Here is a 7,637-nt window from a genome sequence, read left to right on the forward strand (position 1 = left end):
CTCCCCAGTCTTCTTTCACGTTTTTAAAGGACAGGATGCAATAAATCGCACATTAAAACAGTAACTAACCGCAGAAAACTGTTTCTCCCAAGCGTTGTTACGTTTTCATGGTCTCTCCCCAGTCTTTTTACGTTTTAAAAGGCAGAACGCAGCAAACCACACAATAATATAGTTATAAACCCAGATCCTTGTCGCTCCCCAGCCTTTATTTCGCTTCAAATGGCGGGACATAAGAAAATACACAATAAAACAGTCAGTATCCCTAATCCATATCTCTCCCCAGCCTTCTTAAGTTTTAAAAGGCAGAACGTAGGAAATAACACAACAAAATAGTCAAGAAAGCCCAGCCTTCTTACATTCTAAAAGGCAGGACGTAGCAAATTCCACAATAAAATAGTCGCAAACTCAGATCCTTTACTCTCCCCAGCATTTCTTTCGTTTGAAAGGAAGGGACATAACAAATTACACAATAAAACAGTAATTATACATGATACATGTCTCTCGCCAGACTTCTTATCTTTCAAGTGTTGATGTAACACAAATAAAACTCTCTTTATTCCAGTTCCCTGTTTCTAACCAGCCTTACTTTTTATAAGGGTCGAGAATTGTAACTAGTTCCAAAATAAAACAGTGATTAACCCTACTCCATGTCTCTCCCTAGCCTTAGTACGTTTTAAGTGTACAAATTATACACAAAAAGTATGATTTTTCGTGGGGTTTATATAGAAAAGAGGGGTTAGGCATTTGGGGGTGGAAAAATACAAAGAAAGAAAACAAAAGAAACATTTTTTTTTCTTTTTTCTTTTCTTTTTGGTGTGTGTGTGTGTGGGGGGGGGGGGGGAGGGGATGGGTCTTCTATCCACTACTTCTACCTTCATTCTGAGCTTCCTATTCACATTACGTATGGGCATCCACATTACAAACAATCATTTAAATATAACTTACCTTTCACTGGATTCGAACCACCAACCTCCAGCTCGATGTCTGCATCGTTTGTACCAACCGCTTAACCGACTGCGCTACAGCGAGAAGATGCTCGAGACGGTCAAATAGAGTTAGTCACTGGTTTCGGATGATGGAACGTTATACGTAATGCACATTGTGAACGTGCAGAACGTGCAATGCAACCTAGGAACACAATAAAATATTGATTTTTAGTAAACCACGTGGTACTGATAGCAAATTACACAATAAAATAGTTATAAAACCAGATATTGTGTCTCTCCCCAGCCTTCCTCTCGCTTGAAATGGCGGGACACAACAAATTACACAATAAAACAGTCATTGTACATGATGCATGCCTCTTCCCAGCCTTCTTACGTTTCAATTGTTGATGTGACAGAATAAAACTCTCTTTAATCCAGTTCCCTGAATCTCCCCAGTCTTCTTTCACGTTTTTAAAGGACAGGATGCAATAAATCGCACATTAAAACAGTAACTAACCGCAGAAAACTGTTTCTCCCAAGCGTTGTTACGTTTTCATGGTCTCTCCCCAGTCTTTTTACGTTTTAAAAGGCAGAACGCAGCAAACCACACAATAATATAGTTATAAACCCAGATCCTTGTCGCTCCCCAGCCTTTATTTCGCTTCAAATGGCGGGACATAAGAAAATACACAATAAAACAGTCAGTATCCCTAATCCATATCTCTCCCCAGCCTTCTTAAGTTTTAAAAGGCAGAACGTAGGAAATAACACAACAAAATAGTCAAGAAAGCCCAGCCTTCTTACATTCTAAAAGGCAGGACGTAGCAAATTCCACAATAAAATAGTCGCAAACTCAGATCCTTTACTCTCCCCAGCATTTCTTTCGTTTGAAAGGAAGGGACATAACAAATTACACAATAAAACAGTAATTATACATGATACATGTCTCTCGCCAGACTTCTTATCTTTCAAGTGTTGATGTAACACAAATAAAACTCTCTTTATTCCAGTTCCCTGTTTCTAACCAGCCTTACTTTTTATAAGGGTCGAGAATTGTAACTAGTTCCAAAATAAAACAGTGATTAACCCTACTCCATGTCTCTCCCTAGCCTTAGTACGTTTTAAGTGTACAAATTATACACAAAAAGTATGATTTTTCGTGGGGTTTATATAGAAAAGAGGGGTTAGGCATTTGGGGGTGGAAAAATACAAAGAAAGAAAACAAAAGAAACATTTTTTTTTCTTTTTTCTTTTCTTTTTGGTGTGTGTGTGTGGGGGGGGGGGGGGGGGGGGGGATGGGTCTTCTATCCACTACTTCTACCTTCATTCTGAGCTTCCTATTCACATTACGTATGGGCATCCACATTACAAACAATCATTTAAATATAACTTACCTTTCACTGGATTCGAACCACCAACCTCCAGCTCGATGTCTGCATCGTTTGTACCAACCGCTTAACCGACTGCGCTACAGCGAGAAGATGCTCGAGACGGTCAAATAGAGTTAGTCACTGGTTTCGGATGATGGAACGTTATACGTAATGCACATTGTGAACGTGCAGAACGTGCAATGCAACCTAGGAACACAATAAAATATTGATTTTTAGTAAACCACGTGGTACTGATAGCAAATTACACAATAAAATAGTTATAAAACCAGATATTGTGTCTCTCCCCAGCCTTCCTCTCGCTTGAAATGGCGGGACACAACAAATTACACAATAAAACAGTCATTGTACATGATGCATGCCTCTTCCCAGCCTTCTTACGTTTCAATTGTTGATGTGACAGAATAAAACTCTCTTTAATCCAGTTCCCTGAATCTCCCCAGTCTTCTTTCACGTTTTTAAAGGACAGGATGCAATAAATCGCACATTAAAACAGTAACTAACCGCAGAAAACTGTTTCTCCCAAGCGTTGTTACGTTTTCATGGTCTCTCCCCAGTCTTTTTACGTTTTAAAAGGCAGAACGCAGCAAACCACACAATAATATAGTTATAAACCCAGATCCTTGTCGCTCCCCAGCCTTTATTTCGCTTCAAATGGCGGGACATAAGAAAATACACAATAAAACAGTCAGTATCCCTAATCCATATCTCTCCCCAGCCTTCTTAAGTTTTAAAAGGCAGAACGTAGGAAATAACACAACAAAATAGTCAAGAAAGCCCAGCCTTCTTACATTCTAAAAGGCAGGACGTAGCAAATTCCACAATAAAATAGTCGCAAACTCAGATCCTTTACTCTCCCCAGCATTTCTTTCGTTTGAAAGGAAGGGACATAACAAATTACACAATAAAACAGTAATTATACATGATACATGTCTCTCGCCAGACTTCTTATCTTTCAAGTGTTGATGTAACACAAATAAAACTCTCTTTATTCCAGTTCCCTGTTTCTAACCAGCCTTACTTTTTATAAGGGTCGAGAATTGTAACTAGTTCCAAAATAAAACAGTGATTAACCCTACTCCATGTCTCTCCCTAGCCTTAGTACGTTTTAAGTGTACAAATTATACACAAAAAGTATGATTTTTCGTGGGGTTTATATAGAAAAGAGGGGTTAGGCATTTGGGGGTGGAAAAATACAAAGAAAGAAAACAAAAGAAACATTTTTTTTTCTTTTTTCTTTTCTTTTTTGGTGTGTGTGTGTGGGGGGGGGGGGGGAGGGGATGGGTCTTCTATCCACTACTTCTACCTTCATTCTGAGCTTCCTATTCACATTACGTATGGGCATCCACATTACAAACAATCATTTAAATATAACTTACCTTTCACTGGATTCGAACCACCAACCTCCAGCTCGATGTCTGCATCGTTTGTACCAACCGCTTAACCGACTGCGCTACAGCGAGAAGATGCTCGAGACGGTCAAATAGAGTTAGTCACTGGTTTCGGATGATGGAACGTTATACGTAATGCACATTGTGAACGTGCAGAACGTGCAATGCAACCTAGGAACACAATAAAATATTGATTTTTAGTAAACCACGTGGTACTGATAGCAAATTACACAATAAAATAGTTATAAAACCAGATATTGTGTCTCTCCCCAGCCTTCCTCTCGCTTGAAATGGCGGGACACAACAAATTACACAATAAAACAGTCATTGTACATGATGCATGCCTCTTCCCAGCCTTCTTACGTTTCAATTGTTGATGTGACAGAATAAAACTCTCTTTAATCCAGTTCCCTGAATCTCCCCAGTCTTCTTTCACGTTTTTAAAGGACAGGATGCAATAAATCGCACATTAAAACAGTAACTAACCGCAGAAAACTGTTTCTCCCAAGCGTTGTTACGTTTTCATGGTCTCTCCCCAGTCTTTTTACGTTTTAAAAGGCAGAACGCAGCAAACCACACAATAATATAGTTATAAACCCAGATCCTTGTCGCTCCCCAGCCTTTATTTCGCTTCAAATGGCGGGACATAAGAAAATACACAATAAAACAGTCAGTATCCCTAATCCATATCTCTCCCCAGCCTTCTTAAGTTTTAAAAGGCAGAACGTAGGAAATAACACAACAAAATAGTCAAGAAAGCCCAGCCTTCTTACATTCTAAAAGGCAGGACGTAGCAAATTCCACAATAAAATAGTCGCAAACTCAGATCCTTTACTCTCCCCAGCATTTCTTTCGTTTGAAAGGAAGGGACATAACAAATTACACAATAAAACAGTAATTATACATGATACATGTCTCTCGCCAGACTTCTTATCTTTCAAGTGTTGATGTAACACAAATAAAACTCTCTTTATTCCAGTTCCCTGTTTCTAACCAGCCTTACTTTTTATAAGGGTCGAGAATTGTAACTAGTTCCAAAATAAAACAGTGATTAACCCTACTCCATGTCTCTCCCTAGCCTTAGTACGTTTTAAGTGTACAAATTATACACAAAAAGTATGATTTTTCGTGGGGTTTATATAGAAAAGAGGGGTTAGGCATTTGGGGGTGGAAAAATACAAAGAAAGAAAACAAAAGAAACATTTTTTTTTCTTTTTTCTTTTCTTTTTGGTGTGTGTGTGTGGGGGGGGGGGGGGAGGGGATGGGTCTTCTATCCACTACTTCTACCTTCATTCTGAGCTTCCTATTCACATTACGTATGGGCATCCACATTACAAACAATCATTTAAATATAACTTACCTTTCACTGGATTCGAACCACCAACCTCCAGCTCGATGTCTGCATCGTTTGTACCAACCGCTTAACCGACTGCGCTACAGCGAGAAGATGCTCGAGACGGTCAAATAGAGTTAGTCACTGGTTTCGGATGATGGAACGTTATACGTAATGCACATTGTGAACGTGCAGAACGTGCAATGCAACCTAGGAACACAATAAAATATTGATTTTTAGTAAACCACGTGGTACTGATAGCAAATTACACAATAAAATAGTTATAAAACCAGATATTGTGTCTCTCCCCAGCCTTCCTCTCGCTTGAAATGGCGGGACACAACAAATTACACAATAAAACAGTCATTGTACATGATGCATGCCTCTTCCCAGCCTTCTTACGTTTCAATTGTTGATGTGACAGAATAAAACTCTCTTTAATCCAGTTCCCTGAATCTCCCCAGTCTTCTTTCACGTTTTTAAAGGACAGGATGCAATAAATCGCACATTAAAACAGTAACTAACCGCAGAAAACTGTTTCTCCCAAGCGTTGTTACGTTTTCATGGTCTCTCCCCAGTCTTTTTACGTTTTAAAAGGCAGAACGCAGCAAACCACACAATAATATAGTTATAAACCCAGATCCTTGTCGCTCCCCAGCCTTTATTTCGCTTCAAATGGCGGGACATAAGAAAATACACAATAAAACAGTCAGTATCCCTAATCCATATCTCTCCCCAGCCTTCTTAAGTTTTAAAAGGCAGAACGTAGGAAATAACACAACAAAATAGTCAAGAAAGCCCAGCCTTCTTACATTCTAAAAGGCAGGACGTAGCAAATTCCACAATAAAATAGTCGCAAACTCAGATCCTTTACTCTCCCCAGCATTTCTTTCGTTTGAAAGGAAGGGACATAACAAATTACACAATAAAACAGTAATTATACATGATACATGTCTCTCGCCAGACTTCTTATCTTTCAAGTGTTGATGTAACACAAATAAAACTCTCTTTATTCCAGTTCCCTGTTTCTAACCAGCCTTACTTTTTATAAGGGTCGAGAATTGTAACTAGTTCCAAAATAAAACAGTGATTAACCCTACTCCATGTCTCTCCCTAGCCTTAGTACGTTTTAAGTGTACAAATTATACACAAAAAGTATGATTTTTCGTGGGGTTTATATAGAAAAGAGGGGTTAGGCATTTGGGGGTGGAAAAATACAAAGAAAGAAAACAAAAGAAACATTTTTTTTTCTTTTTTCTTTTCTTTTTGTGTGTGTGTGTGGGGGGGGGGGGGGAGGGGATGGGTCTTCTATCCACTACTTCTACCTTCATTCTGAGCTTCCTATTCACATTACGTATGGGCATCCACATTACAAACAATCATTTAAATATAACTTACCTTTCACTGGATTCGAACCACCAACCTCCAGCTCGATGTCTGCATCGTTTGTACCAACCGCTTAACCGACTGCGCTACAGCGAGAAGATGCTCGAGACGGTCAAATAGAGTTAGTCACTGGTTTCGGATGATGGAACGTTATACGTAATGCACATTGTGAACGTGCAGAACGTGCAATGCAACCTAGGAACACAATAAAATATTGATTTTTAGTAAACCACGTGGTACTGATAGCAAATTACACAATAAAATAGTTATAAAACCAGATATTGTGTCTCTCCCCAGCCTTCCTCTCGCTTGAAATGGCGGGACACAACAAATTACACAATAAAACAGTCATTGTACATGATGCATGCCTCTTCCCAGCCTTCTTACGTTTCAATTGTTGATGTGACAGAATAAAACTCTCTTTAATCCAGTTCCCTGAATCTCCCCAGTCTTCTTTCACGTTTTTAAAGGACAGGATGCAATAAATCGCACATTAAAACAGTAACTAACCGCAGAAAACTGTTTCTCCCAAGCGTTGTTACGTTTTCATGGTCTCTCCCCAGTCTTTTTACGTTTTAAAAGGCAGAACGCAGCAAACCACACAATAATATAGTTATAAACCCAGATCCTTGTCGCTCCCCAGCCTTTATTTCGCTTCAAATGGCGGGACATAAGAAAATACACAATAAAACAGTCAGTATCCCTAATCCATATCTCTCCCCAGCCTTCTTAAGTTTTAAAAGGCAGAACGTAGGAAATAACACAACAAAATAGTCAAGAAAGCCCAGCCTTCTTACATTCTAAAAGGCAGGACGTAGCAAATTCCACAATAAAATAGTCGCAAACTCAGATCCTTTACTCTCCCCAGCATTTCTTTCGTTTGAAAGGAAGGGACATAACAAATTACACAATAAAACAGTAATTATACATGATACATGTCTCTCGCCAGACTTCTTATCTTTCAAGTGTTGATGTAACACAAATAAAACTCTCTTTATTCCAGTTCCCTGTTTCTAACCAGCCTTACTTTTTATAAGGGTCGAGAATTGTAACTAGTTCCAAAATAAAACAGTGATTAACCCTACTCCATGTCTCTCTCCCCTAGCCTTAGTACGTTTTAAGTGTACAAATTATACACAAAAAGTATGATTTTTCGTGGGGTTTATATAGAAAAGAGGGGTTAGGCATTTGGGGGTGGAAAAATACAAAGAAA

The 7,637-nt window shown here is 38.9% G+C and overlaps 1 long non-coding RNA gene across 1 annotated transcript; it reads right to left on the minus strand.

Annotated features, from left to right (window-relative positions):
- Window positions 1–816: 816 nt before the first annotated feature.
- Window positions 817–7,442, minus strand: LOC121390994. Its single transcript, XR_005960333.1, has 5 exons — window positions 6,437–7,442; window positions 5,066–5,248; window positions 3,694–3,876; window positions 2,321–2,503; window positions 817–1,128 (listed from the first exon to the last, which is right to left on the minus strand). It is a non-coding gene; the product is annotated as an uncharacterized LOC121390994 (long non-coding RNA).
- Window positions 7,443–7,637: the final 195 nt, after the last annotated feature.

This window comes from Gigantopelta aegis, unplaced genomic scaffold, assembly GCF_016097555.1.
Source record: "Gigantopelta aegis isolate Gae_Host unplaced genomic scaffold, Gae_host_genome ctg11332_pilon_pilon, whole genome shotgun sequence".
In the NCBI taxonomy this organism is placed as follows: Eukaryota; Metazoa; Mollusca; class Gastropoda; order Neomphalida; family Peltospiridae; genus Gigantopelta; species Gigantopelta aegis.